This window comes from Cuculus canorus, chromosome 10, assembly GCF_017976375.1.
Source record: "Cuculus canorus isolate bCucCan1 chromosome 10, bCucCan1.pri, whole genome shotgun sequence".
Taxonomy (NCBI): domain Eukaryota; kingdom Metazoa; phylum Chordata; class Aves; order Cuculiformes; family Cuculidae; genus Cuculus; species Cuculus canorus.
The window spans coordinates 21,963,501-21,983,180 of NC_071410.1; the positions used below are offsets into that span (position 1 = coordinate 21,963,501).

The 19,680-nt window shown below is 49.1% G+C and overlaps 1 protein-coding gene across 1 annotated transcript in view; it reads right to left on the reverse strand.

The window, feature by feature from the left end:
• Positions 1-13,569, reverse strand: part of ARHGEF9 (Cdc42 guanine nucleotide exchange factor 9) — a 201,798-nt gene extending 188,229 nt beyond the window's left edge. Inside the window, exon 1 of the mRNA XM_054075195.1 lies at positions 13,428-13,569. The gene's annotated coding sequence lies outside the window, so the exon portion shown is untranslated. The remainder of the gene's footprint in view (positions 1-13,427) is intronic.
• Positions 13,570-19,680: the final 6,111 nt, after the last annotated feature.

Consider the following 19,680-nt stretch of genomic DNA (forward strand, 5'->3'; position numbering starts at 1 on the left):
ACCCAATACGGGGCACATTATACAAGCTATATGAGAGGCAACTCTTCTCACACCACCACCAATTACCTGGTTAACCCCAAAATCGCAGCAGACCCACAGCCACCTACAGCAGCTCCGTGCCCTTTGACTGCTCAGTGTCGAGCAAGCGTTATCCACTGCCAAACTTCTGACCTACTTCTGCGCTGGGTTTTACCCCCTCTATGCTCCTGCCCTCAGTCCCCAATTAAATCTGTGTGAGATTTCCTCAATTATCCTCTTCCTGCTAACAGATGTGGAAAAAGGATGCCATAACAATGTATTCCCCTGGCAGTGGTTCAAAATAAACTTCAGAACTAATGTTGAGGAGTGCAGGATGTAGGAGTATTTTAATTAAACATAAATGTATAGAAACAAGCGGTTACATTTAAAGAAACTGAACTTTTTCTGTCACCACCAACCACACTTCACCTCTCAGCCAGGCAGCAAGAACCCTAGTGCTTCATTTAATTGACAGGGCAATAAATCAGCACTAATCTCTCCTTTCTGCGTAGCTGTGCTTGCTGATGCAAAGCTGAGGTCAGCTGTTTCAGAACCCAGCAATACTCAACTGGCACAACCTAAACAGCAACAGGCTGAATCCTGCTTAGAAAACATCCTGGTTTGGAAGAGGCAAAGAATCCGAAGACTTGAAACAGGCACCTACCTATAAGAAAATTGGGGGCGGGGTGGGGTGGTGGCGATGGACGGACCGAAATATGCTAAACAATAAAAATCTCTGCTCTGAAAGCTTTGCAGAAGAAAAGGTTCATTAGAAGAGCAACGAAGCTGGTGAGGGGCTGGAGAACAAGTCTTACGAGGAGCGGCTGAGAGAGCTGGGGTTGTTTAGCCTGGAGAAGAGGAGGCTGAGGGGAGACCTTATTACTCTCTACAACTACCTGAAAGGAGGTTGTGGAGAGGAGGGAGCTGGGCTCTTCTCCCAAGTGACAGAGGACAGGACAAGGGGGAAATGGCCTGAAGCTCCGTCAGGGGAGGTTCAGGTTGGATATCAGAAAAAAATTCTTCACGGAAAGTCATCGGGCACTGGCAGAGGCTGCCCAGGGAGGTGGTCGAGTCGCCTTCCCTGGAGGTGTTTAAGGAACGGGTGGATGAAGTGCTTAGGGACATGGTTTAGGGAGTGTTAGGAATGGTTGGACTCGATGATCCAATGGGTCCTTTCCAACCTTGTGATTCTGTGATTCTGTGATATATCTTTGGAATATACATACATATATTTATACATATCTTCAAGCTGAAAGAGGGGAGACTAATCATAGAATCACCAGGTTGGAAAGGACCCACTGGATCATCAAGTCCAACCATACCTAATACTCCCTAAACCATGCCGCTCAGCACCTAATCTACCCATCCCTTAAACACCTCCAGGGAAGGTGACTCCACCCCCTCCCTGGGCAGCTGTTCCAGTGCCCAGTGACCCTTTCTGTGAAAAATTTTTTCCTTATGTCCAGCCTGAACCTCCCCTGGCAGATGAAGGCTTAAGCCCAGGTGACAAAGAAAACATCTCCACAATGAGATGTGAAACCATCTCCCACAGCCGTGGACCAGCGGGCTACCTAAGGACCACACGAGACTACAGAAGCGAGCAGGCTTTTGTTGTATAAGAGATGGTCTAAGTAGTGGAGGAAAAGTAAAGAAAACATTTTTTTAACTCATCTCCAGTATTCTTCGTGCTCTGTGTGGGATCTGTATGGTAAAAATTAACACCCTTGGGAAGCAAGTGCCATCTCTCAAAACACAAGTCCGCTCTTTGTATAAGGAAGGCAGTACTTATCCCACTGAAATTATAAGCAGTAATACACTGCTCATCTCCAGCAAACACGCTTTCTCTACATATCTCCTGTGAGGCTTTAAACAAAAAGCTGCAGCCTCCCCTCTCGCCTCCTCCCGTCTCTGTGTGCTCTATGAGAATCAAAGGCCTTCGTTTCCACCTTACTGCACATCTACCAAAGCTATTTTTGGCCATCAGTGATGTGGGTTTGTTTGCATAACCAGGTTACCACCTCATGATCTGCCGCTCTAATAGTTGTAAAATAATAGCTGGAAAATGCCCGATTTCCAAAGAAGTACCTGAGAAGTCAGCTTTGCCTTTATCTTTGCCTTCTCTTGATCAGGGAGGGCAGGAATAGGGTGACGGGGAACGGTTTTCAGCTGCAAGAGGGGAGATTGAGACGAGATCTTAGGCAGAAATGTTTTGCTGTGAGGGTGGGGAGGCCCTGGCCCAGGTCGCCCAGAGCAGTGGTGGCTGCCCCATCCCTGGAGGGGTTCAAGGCCAGGTTGGATGGGGCTTGGAGCCCCTGATCCAGTGGGAGGTGTCCCTGCCCATGGCAGGGGGTGGAACTGGATGGGCTTTGAGGTCCCTTCTGACCCAAAACATTCCATGATTCTGTGATCTTAAGGCCAAACCCAAAGATATTAAGAAAAAGTCTTTCTGCAAAAGCATTTATAGAGTGCTCCAATGAGATTTAAAGCAAATTATTTAGTGCTGACCAGCTGCAATGCAGGGATTTAATTCTGCTCGGTTTTGGGTGCAAGAGTATCAAAACAGAAAAGACGAAACGAAACTCACAGAGGAAGACAACCACCTCACACGGTGGAGTTTTAAACACAGCCAGATCCACTTCAGACCTGCTTTGTGACAACTCATGGTAACCCAAAATATCATCCATAGGAAATGCAAACTTAGCACTGATGGTTAAAAACAAAAGCAGAGCTCAAAATAGCAGCATTTTGGATGAGGCGAATGTGTCAGTTGGACTCTTCTCAACTGTCAAAGCTGAGCTGCAATCACAAATCTCTCTTGAGGAATATCTGATATTTGTCCAGGGTTAAAAATAAAAGTGATATATCTTAGGAGAGAAAGAGATGGCACTAATATAGAATGTAGGGAAATAAATCCTACAAGAGGATCCAGCCACTGCTGCTTCTTGTCCAGTCTCCAACTACTAGCAGATGATGGACAAAATCCATTCCTATAACAACTCTGGCTGCAAAATGCTCTAGAGGCAGGACTGAGTATTTTTGTAAACAGTGCAGCTGGCTGAGCCAGGAGAACTGACCATTTCTGGCTTAGCACATCCTTGGTTTGAAAGTACCAGTGATTCAAGTTCTTCCTTCACTTGATCAGGGAGTGCAGTGATAGGACAAGGGGGAATGGCTTTAAACTAAGGGAGGGGGGATTTAGTCTGGATATAAAGAAGACATTTTTTATAATGACGGTGGGGAGGCCCTGGCCCAGGTTGCCCAGAGCAGTGGTGGCTGCCCCATCCCTGGAGGGGTTCAGGGCCAGGTTGGATGGGGCTTGGAGCCCCTGATCCATTGGGAGGTGTCTCTGCTCACTGGTGGGGGCGGAAATGGTGTGGGATTGAGGTCCCTTCCAACTCAAACCATTCTACCATCCTATGATTCACTCCCAGCCAAAGCTTTGGCCAGGACAGCATTACCTGAGCAAAAACTTCATATTTACACAGGATTATTGCTCAGTTTATACTTGAGACATCTCCCTTCACTACCTGCCTCCTGCATCCATCAGCCTTGTCCACCCCTGCACCCAATGCTAACAGGGGTTGAGACTTTTCACCTCACACACCCACCAGTCCCACTGAAGCCTCACATAGATAAATGGGTATCACAAGACCATGGGTCAGTTCAATCACGTACAAATCGTGGCTGCAGTAAAGAGAAGGGACAGAGGCTGTGATGGGGAACAGAATTAAAGAATGCTTTGAGTTGGAAGGGACCCTTACAGGTCACCTGGTCCAACCCCCCAGCCCCCCGAAGGAGCAGGGATACCTTTAACCACATCAGGTTGTTCAGAGTTCCATCCCCACCTCCTTTAGGAAGAAATCACTCACCTGCCCAAATCACTGAGCTTCCAGAGATGAGAGGAGAGTCTAGAAACATCTTTCTCACCCTGCAGTAAGCAGCACATCCCGAGACCTTCATTCACAGAGCTGAGGAATAATGCAGTGTGCATCACTCAGCACAAGGGAAACACCTGACAGCACAAGTTCAGCAGGCTTGACAGAGACAAAATAATGTATCTGTTTGCTGATAAAGCTGTGTTAGCTTTTTAACCATTTCACGGAGTCACTGCAGAGCTGAAAGCCTCAAAGTGCAGAACCTGAGAGTGTCGCACTGCAAAGATAGTGGGAACCTTCCAGAGGTGCTCACGCCAGCAAAGCCCACACAGCTGAACAGCTGGGAGTCAAAGGCAGTCCCACAAGCCAGCTTCTGGCAGCACCGTTCTGGGTGACTCTAAGAATACAGACATCATTGCCAAGACCCCTCAGTGCATCACTGCTGTGGGGAAGTCTTGAAATGCTTTAATCATGGCCAGCAGGTCCAGGGAGGTGATTCTGCCCTTGTACTCGGCACTGGTGAGACCTCACCTTGAATCCTGTGTTCAGTTCTGAGCCCCTCACCACAAGAAGGATGTTGAGGCTCTGGAGCGTGTCCAGAGAAGAGCAACGAAGCTGGTGAGGGGCTGGAGAACAAGTCTTATGAGGAGCGGCTGAGAGAGCTGGGGTTGTTTACCCTGCAGAAGAAGAGGCTGAGGGGGGTTCTTATTGCTCTCTACAACTACCTGAAAGGAGGTTGTGGAGAGGAGGGAACTGGGCTCTTCTCCCAAGTGTCAGGGGACAGGACAAGGGGGAATGGCCTCAAGTTCTGCCAGGGGAGGTTCAGGCGGGACATCAGAAAATTTTTATTCACAGAAAGGGTCATCAGACACTGGCAGAGGCTGCCCAGGGAGGAGGTGGAGTCACCATCCCTGGAGGTATTTAAAAGATGGGTAGATGAGGTGCTCAGGGACATGGTTTAGTGGTTGATAGGAATGGTTGGACTTGATGAACCAAGAGGTCTTTTCCAACCTAGTGATTCTATGATTCTATAATTTCATAGAATGAATCATAGAATCAAGGAATGGTTTAGGTTGGAAGGGACCTCAAAGCCCATCCAGTTCCAATGCCCTGCCATGGGCAGGGACACCTCCCACTGGATCAGGGGCTCCAAGCCCCGTCTAGCCTGGCTTTGAACACCTCCGGGGATGGGGCAGCCACCACTGCTCCGGAAAACCTGGACCAGGGCCTCCCCACCCACATTGTGAAGAATTTCTTATTAATGTCTAGTCTAAACCTTCCCTCCTTCGATTTAAACCCATTCCCGCTCATCCTATCATTCCATGCCCTTATAAAAAGTTCTTCCTCAGCTTTCCTGGAGCCCTCTTCAGGTACTGGAAGGTCTTCTCAGAGCCTTCTCTTCTTCAGGCTGAACAGTCCCACCTCTCTCAGCCTGTCCTTATAGCAGAGGTGCTCCAACCCTCAGATCACCTTTTTTAATTTATCTTTTTCTCTTTATTTTCCCATTCCTCAGAGGGTAGTGGAGCCCCGAAACAGCTCCCAGGGAAGCAGTCACGGTGATGAACCTTATTCCAGCAGCATTTGGCCAAGGCCCTCAGCCCCATGGTGTGAATATTGAGGTTGTCCTGCGCAGGGACAGGAGCTGGACTCAATGGTCCTTGTGGGTGCCTTCTGACTCAGGACATTCTATGATTCTATATCACCTGACTGCAGCCAACATAAGTGCTCGAAGGAGCTGCAAGAAGGTAGCCCTGTGAATGCTGGGCAATGTGCCGCTTGCTATTGAGCTCAGTTCCTTCCCCAGCACTCTGCAGATGATGATCCATCCACTATCGCCTCTAAATATCTCAGAGACACCCAGTACACCTCCAACATAGCAAGACACCTTTAAAATACAGCCAGAAATCATTGCCTGGCTCCAGCGTGACCTGCTTTCATTCTCCAGGCAAAGCTGAACTCACCTAAAAATCTGGAAGTGTGTCAAGAGAGGAGCACCCGTCATGCAAAGGGCAGTGGTAGAGTTATTTCTGCTGTTAGATATGCAGGTGCTAGAATGAAGAGTGCGAAGGGGGATCATTCACTACTGACTCACTGCTCTTGGAGGAATCGGCTTCTTGGCATCCCATTCCAGCTGTGGTTTACAGGAAGCCTTTTCTGGCAGGCAGGAATTATTTTCCTTTCCTTTCTCTCACTTACCAAATCTTATATACCATCGTTGGGGAGAAAGCCTCCATTTGACACCAGCACACAAAGCAACAGCAGCAGAACAAAACTGCAAATGCCAACACTTTTTTAGTGTGCACATTTGCAGGAAAATATATCTTGACCTTGGAAGCAACTATTCCACCAGCAACTCTCTACATTCACCATCAGTTAAACCCACTGCTGCGGGCAAGCATGGCGCAAGGCCAGCGCCCAAAGACCTCCACAAAGGTGGTCCCCAATGGCCACAGGCTCCCTGGTACCTTTGCCAGGTGGTTTTGTCTGATGCTGGCACTGGTTCAGGCTCTGCAGCCTCTCCCACTTCTCAAAGGACCACAAAATGCTTTGAGTTGGAAGGGAACTTTAGAGGTCATCCAGTTCCATCTCCTTGCAGCAGCAGGGACATCTTTAACCAGATCAGGTTGCTCCAAGCCCCATCTAACCTGGCCTTGAACACCTCCACAGACCAGCCCTCCCCTTCTTCCCTGGACAACCAGGGCCAGGGCCTCTCCACCCTCACTGTCAAAAAATTCCTTCCCTATATCCAGCCAGATCTCCTCTCCTTGAGTTTAAAACCATTACTCCTTGTTCTGCCGCAACACACCTTGCTAAAAAATTTGTCCCCAGCTTTCCTGGAGCCCCTTTCAGGACTAAAAGCTGCTCTAAGGTCTCCCCACAGCCTTCTCTTCTCCAGGCTGAACAAACCCAACTCCCTCAGCCTTTCCTCGGATGGGAGGTGCTCCAGCCCTCAAGTCGTCTCCGCAGCCTTGACCCATGGATCCAGCCTGTCCAGGTCCCTCTGCAGACCCTTGGCCATGGATGCAGCCTGCCCAGGTTCCTCTGCAGAGCCTTCCTCCCCTCAAGTGGATCAATACTTCCACCCAGTTTAGCGTCGTCTGCAAACTGACTGAGGATGCACTGAATCCCTTCATCCAGGTAGGGATAAAGATACTGGACAGCACTGGTCCCAGCTGGCGAGGTACGTTGTATTTGGTTTCTATGAACACCTCCCCTCACGTTACCTGAGGATCATCACATTAGAACAGGTAGGGGAAAGGAGCAGAAGGGATGCTCCTAGATCTTCCTGCCAAGTCGCCAATGAAAACAAATAACGAGCTTTGGCCACAGCATGGCACACAGCTCCCAGCGCCACAGGAGTAGGACAGCCCTCCCACCTCCTAACTGCAGCTCTCCATCACAGGAGCTGAAGGGGAATTGCCCTTGGCCATGTCAGTCTGACAAAGCAGTGAAGCGCCTCGGACCTCATCCCTGAAAGCACAGGGAGCCACACACACGGTAACGACTTCGCCTTCATCCCTTGATGAGTTTCTGGATGTATTCACCAATCAGTGACCAGTGGTGTCAGCAGCCCTTCTGTATGGAAGATGCATCTCCAAATCACATCTCAGCAACTACAGGAGTGATTTTGAAGCTCTGACCTGCACTTACGCCTTTCCCTCTCAAATTTAGCTCCTTTTCAGTTAAATCCTGGTGAAATTGCAGTGGTCTGGAATCACAAATGCAGCCAGAGCTTAGGAACCACCACAAAAGCTTCTAATATTTACTGAGAGATTTTTCATGCTACACCTACCACGGACTTTAGTTTATTGAGAACGGAGTGCACGGGGGAAGGGCAAACCGCACAGAGTACATGCTGCTGCCAAGCAAAATGTCATTAAGGTTTTAGCAATGCAACACAAATTGAGTTTACATTAAAGCTTCTTTTGTACACATCATATCCCAGAGTGCAGCACAGAGACAAAGCTGAGTAATAAGTTGAAGGGGAGCAATCAAGGTGGAACTAGTGAACAACAGGGAAAATGATCCATTCCAAGGTGATACTTAAAATGAGAAATTCACTGGAACTACAGAAGAGGTGATTACACACAGTCACCATTATATATGTATTTAATCATAGAATTAAGGTTGAAAAAGACCTCTAAGATCATAAAGTCCAACCATCAGCCCAATCCCATCATGCTTACGTAATCATGTCCTGAAGCACCACATCTACACATTTTTTGCACCTCTCCAGAGATAGAGACTCCCTCACTGCCCTGGGCAGCCTCTGCCAGGGCTTCACCACTCTGTCAGTAAAGAAATTTTTCCTGATGTCCTATCTGAATCTCCCCTGGTGCGACTTGAGGCCATTTCCTCTCGTCCTATCTCTTGTTACTTGGAAAAACAGACCAGCACTCACCTCACGACAATCTCCTTTCCAGGAGCTGCAGAGAGCTATGAGGTCTCCCCTCAGCCTCCTCTTCTCCAGACTAAACACCCCCAGGGCCCTCAGCTGCTCCCACAGCTCCTATTACCCAGCTCCGTCCTCTTCTCTGGACACGCTCAATGTCTGTCCTGCACTGAGAGGCCCAAAACTGAACCCAGGATTCAAGATGCAGCCTCACCAGCCCCGAGTCCAGGGGGACGATCCCTTCCCTGCTCCTGCTGGCCACCCCATGGCTGAGCCAAGTACAATACGATGTGGGATGCAGTACCTACCACCTGCAGCAGCACAGAGAACACCTCAAGGTCCAACTGCACTACAGCTGGAAGCTGAGATTCTGCTTAATATATGCTTACAGGCCACCTCCAGATAGCTGAGAACCTTCGCTAAGTCCAGAACTTTAAATGCTTCTCTTGTACTACCCAGAACAGAAACTCACAACTCAAAGCTCTCCACTCTGTCATTTCAAGCTTGTCCTGCCTGTAAGGATTCACACTCACTGTCTGTCTCCAGGTGGGGAGAAGAAACACTGTTGGTGTTACACCAACATAATTAAGACTTGTGTCTCCCCACCACTGCTCTGTACAGCAACACAGCGCTCTTAAATGTTGTTTGTAAGCAAGACAAAATAACCAGAGCAAGGTAAGTTTAAGCACTTCTGGTACTAGAAGCCCTAAAGTTTGCACTAATAGTCATCACAGTCACTGGGGACCAATGCATGGTCCACCCATGCGAAATAGATGCAAATGGGTTTAAGGATGACCTAGAGTTCATAGGAGACTGAACACATTCATTCAGCGTTTCCCATGTGCCGGCCAGTTCATAAACTCAATCGGATTAGGGACAGCAGAGCTCAGGTGCTTAAAAGGCTGCACACACCCTGCCGACTCAGAGATCCTTGCTGAGCACCCTTCACACAGACAGATGGGGCCATGGAACGGGGGCATCAGGGTCTGTCAGCCTGGACCAGACTGCTGGCTTCTCCTTCTCAAGCCCATTTGTATTTAATAAAACAATGCTGCAGAGGCAGGTGTTCATTACTTGCAAAAAACATTTTATAAATGCCTATGAGTGGGTTCACGGAGCAAAGCGATGGCAAAAAGCCATCACAGGGATGGCTGTAAAGATCACAGGGAACTGCTAAGAAGTGCAAGACCTAAAACACACCTCCCACCCCCTCAAAAAAACCCATACAGATCATCCCTATCCTGCCAATACTCAGTGCCTGAAATGAGGGCAGAGGGACTCAAAGAGGATGTTACTTCCCTGGCAGACCTCCATATGCGCGTATAAACTTCTTGTAACCAGCACACTGATATTTAAACTAATTAGCACCAGGAAAGGCACGAGACTGCTTTCCTACCAGCCTATTCACATGGACACAAGGGCTGGAAAATGCCTACAATTACATACAACTCACGTATCAGAATGCAGCAGCCCCTGATCCCTCCACACCCCCTTTCCCTCCCCAAGCAGTAAAGCAAGAGGAACGTGGTGCAGGACACATTCCAGATCAGAAAAAAAAATAGCGCCACTAAACAAACTGCTCGCTCAGCATCATTCCAGAGGATAAAAATAGAAAGCAGGAGCGCTGCTACTGAATATCAAGCACTGGTACTGAATATCAAGCAGCATTCCCTGTGCATTGCAGCACAGTGGGAGCAAGAGAGCCGAAATCAACTTTCCCTTCACTCTGTTCTCTTGGAGGCTGCACGGGGTTTGAATTTCTTATTCCTCATTACCACACCAGTGGGGGATCCGCTTTGGGGAGCTGTGGATTCGCAGAGCCACCATCACTGCAGTGGAAACTCCCCACCAGCCTCTGCAAACAGCTCCTGACTTGGAGAGGAGAAAAGACAGGCTGGGCTGGTGGAGTTTGTGAATATTCAACACCTTTGCACAGCAGGGCTGCCTGTCACTGCTATAGGGGATGGCAAAGCTGGCTCTCATGCAAAGCTTCCTTTCTGACCAATTAGGCAGTGGCTTCCTCCAGCAAGTCACAGAAATGGGATCAGTGGGATCAGCAAGTTTGCTGACAACACGAAGCTGTGTGCAGCAGTCGAAATGCTGGAGGAAAGGGATGGCATCCAGAGAGACCTGGACAGACCGGAGAGGTGAGGCTGTGAGATCCTCATGAGGTTCAACAAGGCCAAGTATAAGGTGCTGCACCTGGGTCAGGGCAATCCCAAGCATGATTAGAGGATGGGTGGAGAATGGATTAAGAGCAACCCTGAGGAGAAGGACTTGGGGTGCTGGGGGATGAGAAGCTCGACATGAGCCGGCAACGTGCACTCACAACCCAGAAACCAATCACGTTCTGGGCTGCATCCAAAATAGTGGAACCACCACGGTGAGTGTTCCATGGGCAGGGACACCTCTCACTCCAAGCCCCGTCCAACCTGGCCTTCAACACCTCCAGGGATGGGGCAGCCACCACCTCCCTGGGCAACCTGGGCCAGGGTCTCCCGACCCTCAGAGCAAAACATTTCTTCCTAAGATCTCATCTCAATCTCCCCTCTTGCAGCTGAAAACCATTCCCCCTCATCCTGTCCCTGCTCTCTCTGATCAAGAGCTCCTCCCCAGCTTTCCTGGAGCCCCTTTCAGCACTGGAAGCTGCTCTAAGGTCTCCTCACAGCCTTCTCTTCTCCAGGCTGGACAACCCCAACTCGCTCAGCCTGTCCTTGTACAGGAGGTGCTCCAGCCCTCGGATCATCTCTATGGCCTCCTCTGGACTTGCTCCAACAGATCCACATCCTTCCTGTGCTGAGGACTGAGGAGCTGGATGCAGGGCTCCTCACCTATTCAACAGAAACTCTCTAAAACTTGTGCCCAGACCTGCATTGTCAGGACAGCTCGGGCATGAAGGACAGGAGAGAGCCATAAGCAGTAAGAAAGCACACGCATTTGTGCATGCACATGTGGATTCCTAGGATGAAGACATGATGGAGCACTGGAATTAGAGACTTGCCTTCTGTCCTTCTTTGCTACCTTACTTCTACAACTGCATTTCGACAACCCTGCTCTGTGGAAAGATGGATTAAGATGCAGCCAGCTGCAAAATGATGAATGCTGTTAACAGATGTGCCAAACATTTGGTAAAATTACTCCTTGGGCTTAGGAGTCTCCACCGTGACTTCTGGGTCAACAGGCAGTTCATAGATGCCATATCTAAATCACACATACAACTCTACCCAAAAGAAAGACAAAGGGAAAGAGAGAGGAACGATCTCCTCAAAACCCACACACTGCACAGAGCAAATAATAAGCGGCTTCTGAGGGTTCACAAGACATCTGCTCATTAACAGTTCCATAGTTCACACTACACGCAGTGATACCAGTGTTCTTTTTGCACATCCATCCACATCTCTCCAAACGCCAAGATGGCACCAACGCTGCTAGGACAAGCCCAAAGCTTTTTCAGCATCCTCTTGCTCTCTCTCTCTACCTCACACATTCCCAATCAGGCACAGTTTCTGCAGAAGCTTGGCCTCTGGTCAAGCATAAATCCCTCCTTTCTGTGCTAGTTCTGCCACCTGACCATCAGCTGTCAACGAACACACCTGACGAGACACCCAAGTCCATGAATCTTCCCTCAAATTCATAAATCTTGCCAAAGAAAACTATTCTTTCTGGCAAAGAAGTCATTTAGAGACCCATAGGTCTTCACCCAGCTTGGGCAGAGGCAACAGATGGATTTTCCAGCACTGCTATTGTGAGCCATGTTTATACATCCTACTCTTGCAGCACTTATCACAGTATCTCTGATTTATAAACCACAGCACCGGTTCCGCACTGCCTGTTCACAGTAACTCAGACTGAGCAACAAGCTGCCTAACGCCTGTGCTGAACAAGTCTCTGAGGGCATCTTGACCAGCACCCAAACCTCTGCCTCAGCGATGCACAGGCCTTTACCACAGCTGTGTCTGAACCAAACACCACACACAAGTCTCTGCACTCGCAAGCAACTCATTTCCCTTTCCAGTTCCACATCCTTCTGAGATATCAGCATTGGAGAAGCAACGTTTCTTAAGCAATTATTCCCAAACTTCACCTGTTGTTTTTGTTTGATGAATTTTCACTTTCCTGCTGCCTTTTTAAGGTTTCCCAACAGATTTGTGAGCTGGCAACTGGTGTTCCCCATCAAAGGGAAAAGTAATACAATAAAGGGCTGGTAAGGAAGGATAGGAATGGGGAGGGAAGGAACCACTGAGACACAAACACAGGTCAGTTCCCTCCCTTGATTCAAGTGGGGAAATTCCTGGCTCCCAGATCATCCTCCTTTTCTCTGCCCTAGAGGAAGAACAAGAGCATTTAGCTCTTCTCCCCTATTCACTAGATAACTCTCATTCCAGCACACCAGTTGCCAGCCCACAAATCTGTTGGGTTTGGGAGAACCCAGAATCTTACACGTCAGGTACCAGTGACACCAGACTCACTTGCAATACAAACCCAAAACAAGACTATGAAATAACCATGGTTTCCAGACTTCAAATGCATGGATGAAAACCAACGCAAGCAAAGAAACATACCATTTTTGCCATCTTTCCTGAGTTTTTCCCAGAGAACAACACGGACATCCAGGCCCACGGACTTGCCCCATCAGAAGCCCACACCAGCCCACGGGCCTGGGTGTCCCTGGATCCTGCTTCTACCTGCAAAACACCTCAGGAAAGAATCATCAATGTGAATTTGTCACCCAGACGGTGCTGGTAGCAGCACCAAACCCAAAGGACACATAGTTAAAAAGGAGAAGTGAAAAAATGTCAAATCATCCAAACCACAGTGCAAATCTATCGGCAACAGGAAACATCGTGGTTCCTTCCCCCCGCAAGGAACACTCAGCCAAGGACACGGGAGGCCCAATACCTCCGCCAGACCACAAAGCCTCTGATATACATCGAAGGGAGACTCATCAAGGGGGCAAGGATAACGCACCTACTCTTTTATTGCTACGATATAACTAATAACAAAAAAACCATCTATGACTCAAGGAACCACAGATACAGGAAGCTGCTGGCAAAGCATATTGTTAGCTTCTGGGGCTAAATATGCAGCACACAAACACGCCCCCCAAAGCAGGCAGAGCTGTATTTCGAACGTCACCTTACCCGACTGATCTGCAGCTTCTCAGCTCCAGGCTTGAAGAGGTTCCATCGACGGCCACCGTTCCTGCAGTTCCCGCGCACCTTCAGAGTCTTTGAAGCCTGTTCGTTCTCAGCTGCCAGGATAAAATCCACAGGAAAAAAAAAAAAGGAATGACAAAAGAGAAATGCTGTGCTTTAGCTCAGGCTGGGGGCGGAGGCTGTTCTTTTAAATGAAAGAAACAAAATTGTTTGCAAGAGACTCATTCAACCTCTGCTTTAGAAAAAGAGAGCAGAAAGTATATTTAGGTGCTTTATTCAGTGCTCTTGGGATACATGAAAAATAGCACAGCTTGGGTACTACAAAACTGCAGGCACAAACTGAGAGCCGAGAGCCAAATTCAGAGGTGGTGTGAGCAGGTGGGGTCAGAGAAGCAGGGTGTAAAGCTGGAACACTCTCCCCAGAGCACAAGAGCCTCATCTGCCTGCACCAACATCCAAAGCGCAACAGCTCCTTGGGCCATAACTGCCAGCAGCACCTCTGCAGCTTGGACCTGCTGAAATTTCTCTTTCCAGTCACCGCAGTCCATGTGATGTGGTGACTTGAAAGACAATCATCTCCTCCCATTTATACAGAAAACAAACATGGAAAAGTCCATACAAGCTGGTTTTCAAAGGAACTGGGCTCCCTCTCACCCCCAGCATTCCAGGCCAGTTTCATTCCAGACATGGTTCTGATCCTGCCCGGAAGAGCTACACCACGTACACCACATCTCCACCTGGCCTTATAGATGCTATGTGCCCAGGCACCAAACAGCTCAGGAAGAAGAGGCAGATGGAGGAGGAAGGTGAGCAACTCATCTTTCAAAATTCAGTTCTGCTTTTCTAATCACCCCAAATTTTCAGCTCTCCACTCTACCCCTCTCTTTCTGGGGTGAAGCTGTCACTCTGTGCCAGACTGGGGGTTTGCACTCCCACATTAGGCAGGGTTTGATTTTAATCCCTTCTTCCACTGGGCTCTTCACATCCCTCCAGTCCATGGAGCTTGCAGTCCAGGCAGCATGTGTGTGTGTATACATACACACAGACACGGGTGAGCCCATCCCCTGGAAGCTTCTTATCCCATTCCTGGAGAAAGGTATCTACAGAAAACAGCCATAGTCCAGAATTCTTCCCTGAAAGATGCACAACAGTGATTTTCTTTTTCCTGCTGCACCTTTAACCCAGGCAGAGGTTTCAGGTTTTGATGTTCCTAAAGGGCTTGAAACCAAATAAGAAAGGGTAAATGGTCCCGGGCTTTAGGAGAGGGGAGCTCCACATCCCTGCTTTTGGCCTTCAGGTCACTTTTACCTTACAAAACATACAGATATTACATGCTCCCTGTCCCAAAATCAAATAGGAGGGGACGCTTCTTTGCCCAGGACAGTGGCAGTAGAACTGGGACTCTGCTGCAGCCCTGACATGGCAGGGTGGGCAGCAATCCTGCTTTTCTTCCAGTGTTGCTGGGAGATTGCACTGAGACCTATTTCTTAAACGCAATGCTGACGCAGGCAGCCTGCTGTTATTTTTAGCAACCCGCGTTTCACTTTCTAGACTTGCAGAAAATCAAGCTGCAGTGTGAGTGCCGCTTATAGCAAGAGCCTGCTAACAGGCTCCAGAGGCAGCGTGCCAAGATTAGTAGCACTCAGGAGCAACGTGCAAACACAGCAATGCTCACACCAAGAGATGCCTGTGTTAATCCCATGTGCTCCAAATGCGTGCACCCCAACAGCAGAGCCATCAATTGAAGAGACAGACCACTTGGCCTCTTCCTACGTGGTGGTTCTTAACCCCTGACGTGCTGCCACCATCATTCAGTGCCCAGCTCCCCCCAGGTGCTCCCCAGCGATGCCAGCTCAGTCAGGCAGCATTTCCCCGTACCTGCCCATTACTAAATCACAGGATTCTTGATGTTAGTAGTATCCCTTCAGGAAATAATTTCCTTACTCTAATTATCCATCTTTTTAATTTGAGGTTCAAAAAATTATGTCCTCTATTCAACACTCAGCCTATCTACCTGCCAAAAACAAGAGCCTTCCAGCAAATACATTCTGTACGGCTTTTCTCTAGTGTTGTTCAGAGCAGGATAAAAGCAAAGGATAGCTCAGCATGGCATTGGGCTTATGAGATTTCTTGAGAGGAAGAGAACCCAAGTATAGGAGAAAAAACCTCGCTTCTTGCTGTATTTCCAAACAAGCCTTGGGTTGGATCTCAGTACCCATCGACACGTGCCACCTCCAAGAGGCAAGAACTTGCAACAGGGTGCTCATCAGAGGGGAGAAAGCCAAGAAGCAGCTACAAATCACAACTCACACAGAAGCTGCTGAACAGCTTTTACACTTTGTGATCCTATCTGTCATCTTCAAATCACAGAGACTTTCTTCAGAAGACCTTAAAGACAGAAAATAGCCTCCTTTCATAAATACACTGCATATAGAAAGATCTTCTTAGCTAGCAAGAAACTCCATAGCAATGCAGCTATCGGAGCTCCCTCAGCTGCCTCCGAGGCTGTAACAAGCATGGGTGCAAGCCATACTTTGGACTTTTTTCCACTCATAATGCACTAGGTTTTGCACTGCAGGGAGGGCAAGGACCTTAAAAATAAACCTTGGACGAACAACGCAAAGGTACTCACCACGTTCTACTGAGCAAGTGCTGCATGCGCCCTCCCACCTGAATCCAGCCCCATCGGGGTGCTTCGCGAGAGGGGTTCGAACGGCATCTCTCCACAAGGACTTTGAAGGGTGGTGCTTGTGGAGATGTTGAGAAGGATGAGATATTGCTGGCAAGAAAAGAATTTTACCAATATGCATCAAATCTCAGACACAGCAATCAGAGAATATATAATAACATATATGTTTCAAGACAGTGCAACACACCTCAGACTTTCTCACTGCACTCTGTACCTGCTTCTTTTTTGACTGAAAGACTAAGACTTGCTGGCCCTAGAGCTGGAGTGCCTCAAGTCCCAAAGCGTGGGGCTCACACCCCAAACACAGCTCACGGGGATTTTAAGTCCCAAAAATTTCCAGTGGCACTGAGCCACTGAGGCATTTCTGAGCGGAACATGCAATCATAGAATCACAGAATGACCTGAGCTGGAAGGGACCCACAAGGGCCATCGAGTCCAACTCCTGTCTCTGCACAGGACAACCCCAACATTCACACTGTGGGGCTGAGGGCCTTGGCCAAATGCTGCTGGAATATTGTCAGGCTCGGTGCTGTGGCTGCTTCCCTGGGAGCTGTTCCAGGGATCCACCACCCTCTGTGGGAAGAACCTTTTCCTAATGTCCAACCTAACCCTCTTTTAACACATCTTCCTGCCATTCCCTCAGGTCCTGTCATTGGTGGCAAAGAGAAGAGCTCAGCGCCTGCCCTCCTCCTCCCCCTGGTGAGGAAGCTGCAGAGCATGATGAGGTCTCCCCTCAGTCTCCCCTTCTCCAGGCTGAAAAGACCAAGTGCCTTCAAGCGCTCCTCATACTCTTCCCCTTTAAACCCTTCCCCAACTCCATGCCCTCCTCGGGACACTCTCGAGTCTCTTTCAGATCCTTTTTATCCTGTGGTGCCCAAAACTGCCCCCATTGCTCCAGGTGGGGCGCCCCAGTATGGGGTAGAGCAGGACAATCCCCTCTCTCACCGGCTGGTAATGCCGTGCTGGATGCTCCCCAGGACACGGTTGCCAGGGCACGCTGGCTCATGTCCAAACTAGCCGTCAGCCAGAGCCCCAGGACCCCTTGCCACAAAGCTGCTCTCCCAGCCTCTCGTTCCCCTGTGTGTGGACACCCAAGTTTGCAGTCTTGCAGGTGCAAAACCCGGCACTTGCCCTTGTTAAACTGCGTGTGGCTGGTGATTGCCCAGCTCTCCAGATCACTCTGCAGGAACTCTTTGCCCTCAAAGGAGTCAGCAGCTCCTCCCAGTTTGTTTTTTTTTTTATGTTTTCCCATTTAACAAACCTTCAAGTCCTGCATCCAGGTCATTCAAGAAGACGTTAAAGGGCACTGGCCCTGTGATGGATCCCTGCGGAACCCTAGGGACTAGTCACCAGCCCAGTATAACCCCAGTTACTGAAATCCTTTGAGACCGACCATAAGCCAATGCTCGCCCACTGCGTTATGTGTTTATCCTGCTGGATGGTGGACAGTTTGTTCAAAGGCTGAGCTCCTAATCACACTGGGCTCCAGGTGGGGTCTCACCAGAGCGGAGCAGAGGGGCAGAATCCCCTCCCCTTGCCCTGCTCGTCCCACTGCTTGGGATGCAGCCCAGAACACAGTCTTCTCATCACCAGCACCCCTAAGTCCTCCTCTGCAGGGCTGCCTATCATAAGCCACAGAGACCAGAGGTCCAAAACCACACTACTCCTCTGGAAGCACCCAGGATGGCAGGAGGTGACCTGTTTGTAACTTTGAGGCTGGGAATTAGAGGAAGGCAAGACTCAAAAAGTATTTTAAGAAACGTGTGGAACTCTGAATTTTCTGCTGTGCTCAAGGCTGGTTATTATAACACGTAAAGACTATCAGCTTTGCAAACTCAACTTTGCCCTTTTCCGACAATGCTAAAATATGTTTCCAAAAAACCCTACCCCAACTATGGATAGCACTAAATATAGGCCTTAATTCAAGATTTTGCTAGCATCTTACGCTTATTAAAAATACGGAAATACTGAACAGGTGGAGATAAGCTTTAGTGGGTTTGCCTGCCCTGAAATAAATGATTGTCAGATATAACCATATTAAAAGGCTTAAATATACAAGACTTCATTCTGCAACTACTGAATTCAGTCTGGAGTGCTCAGCACAGGAAGGACATGGAGCTGTTGGAGCGAGTCCAGAGAAGGGCATGGAGATGATCCGAGGGCTGGAGCACCTCCTGTACAAGAAACAGCTGAGAGAGTTGGGGTTGTTCAGCCTGGAGAGGAGAAGGCTGTGGGGAGACCTTAGAGCAGCTTTCAGTGCTAAAAGGGGGCTCCAGGAAAGCTGGGGACGGGCTCTGGATCAAGGAGGGCAGGGAGCGGATGAGGGGGAATGGTTTTCACTGAAAGAGGGGAGACTGACATGTGATCTTAGGGAGAAATGTTTTGCTGTGAGGGTGGGGAGGCCCTGGCCCAGGTTGCCCAGAGCAGTGGCGGCTGCCCCATCCCTGGAGGGGTTCAAGGCCAGGTTGGATGGGGCTTGGAGCCCCTGATCCAGAGGGAGGTGTCCCTGCCTATGGCAGGGGATGGAAACTGGGTGGGCTTTAAGGTCCCTTCCAATTCAAACCATCTGTGATTCTTAGATTCTGTGACTCAATAGTACCTCGCTCAGACAGGAGTACCGTGCTCTTTTTGGTAATGGGAACAGGAGATGAAGAGAGCTCTGCAGATCAGATCTCGGATACACTCGATTCCTGGTTAGTGTATTAACAGAGTGGGGATGGAAAGACAAATCGACTCAGCAGTTCCATTTCTGCAGCTGCTCCCCAAACCATTCCACAGCAGGAGACCACAAAACACTCACAAGTTAAAGATCACCAGGAGAACTTGTTGCACAAAACCAAACACAGAAAAGAAGTTGCTGTCTCTTCCTCTCGTGAAAAGGCACTTGCAGCTCCTGCACTGAATCACAATTCCAGTCTCATGGGAGGATCTAAGATGCCCGGAGCTATCCAACAGCAATCTGCAAATACATCCTCTGGCATGTGCACACTCGGGCAAATCAGCAATCCTGAGCTTCCAGTTTGACCAACCAACCAGGGAGAGGCTCCGGTTTCCCCACACAAAGCAACACAGCACACAGCGACACCACCAGAATCGCGAAACGTAATAACACCGTTTAAGCACTGATCCAGTGCCATCAGGTCCAGCCACCTGTGGTGTTATCACACTCCACAACAGGGAATCATAGAATCATAGAATAGTTTGGGTTAGAAGGGATCATCCAGTTCCACCCCCCTGCCATGGGCAGGGGCACCTCCCACTGGATCAGGCTGCCCAAGGCCCATCCAACTCGGACTTGAACACCTCAGGGATGGGGCAGCCACCACTGCTCTGGGCAACCTGGGCCAGGGCTCATGGCTCTCATAGTGAAGAAATTCTTCCTTTGTCCAGTCTAAATCTGCCCCTCTCCAGTTTATAAACCATTGTCCCTGTCCTATCACTCCAAACCTTTGTAAACAGTCCCTCCTAGCTTTTTTTGTAGCCCCTTCAGATACTTGAAGGTCACCTATAAGGTTCCCTCGGAGCCTTCTCTTCTCTAGAATGTCTTTA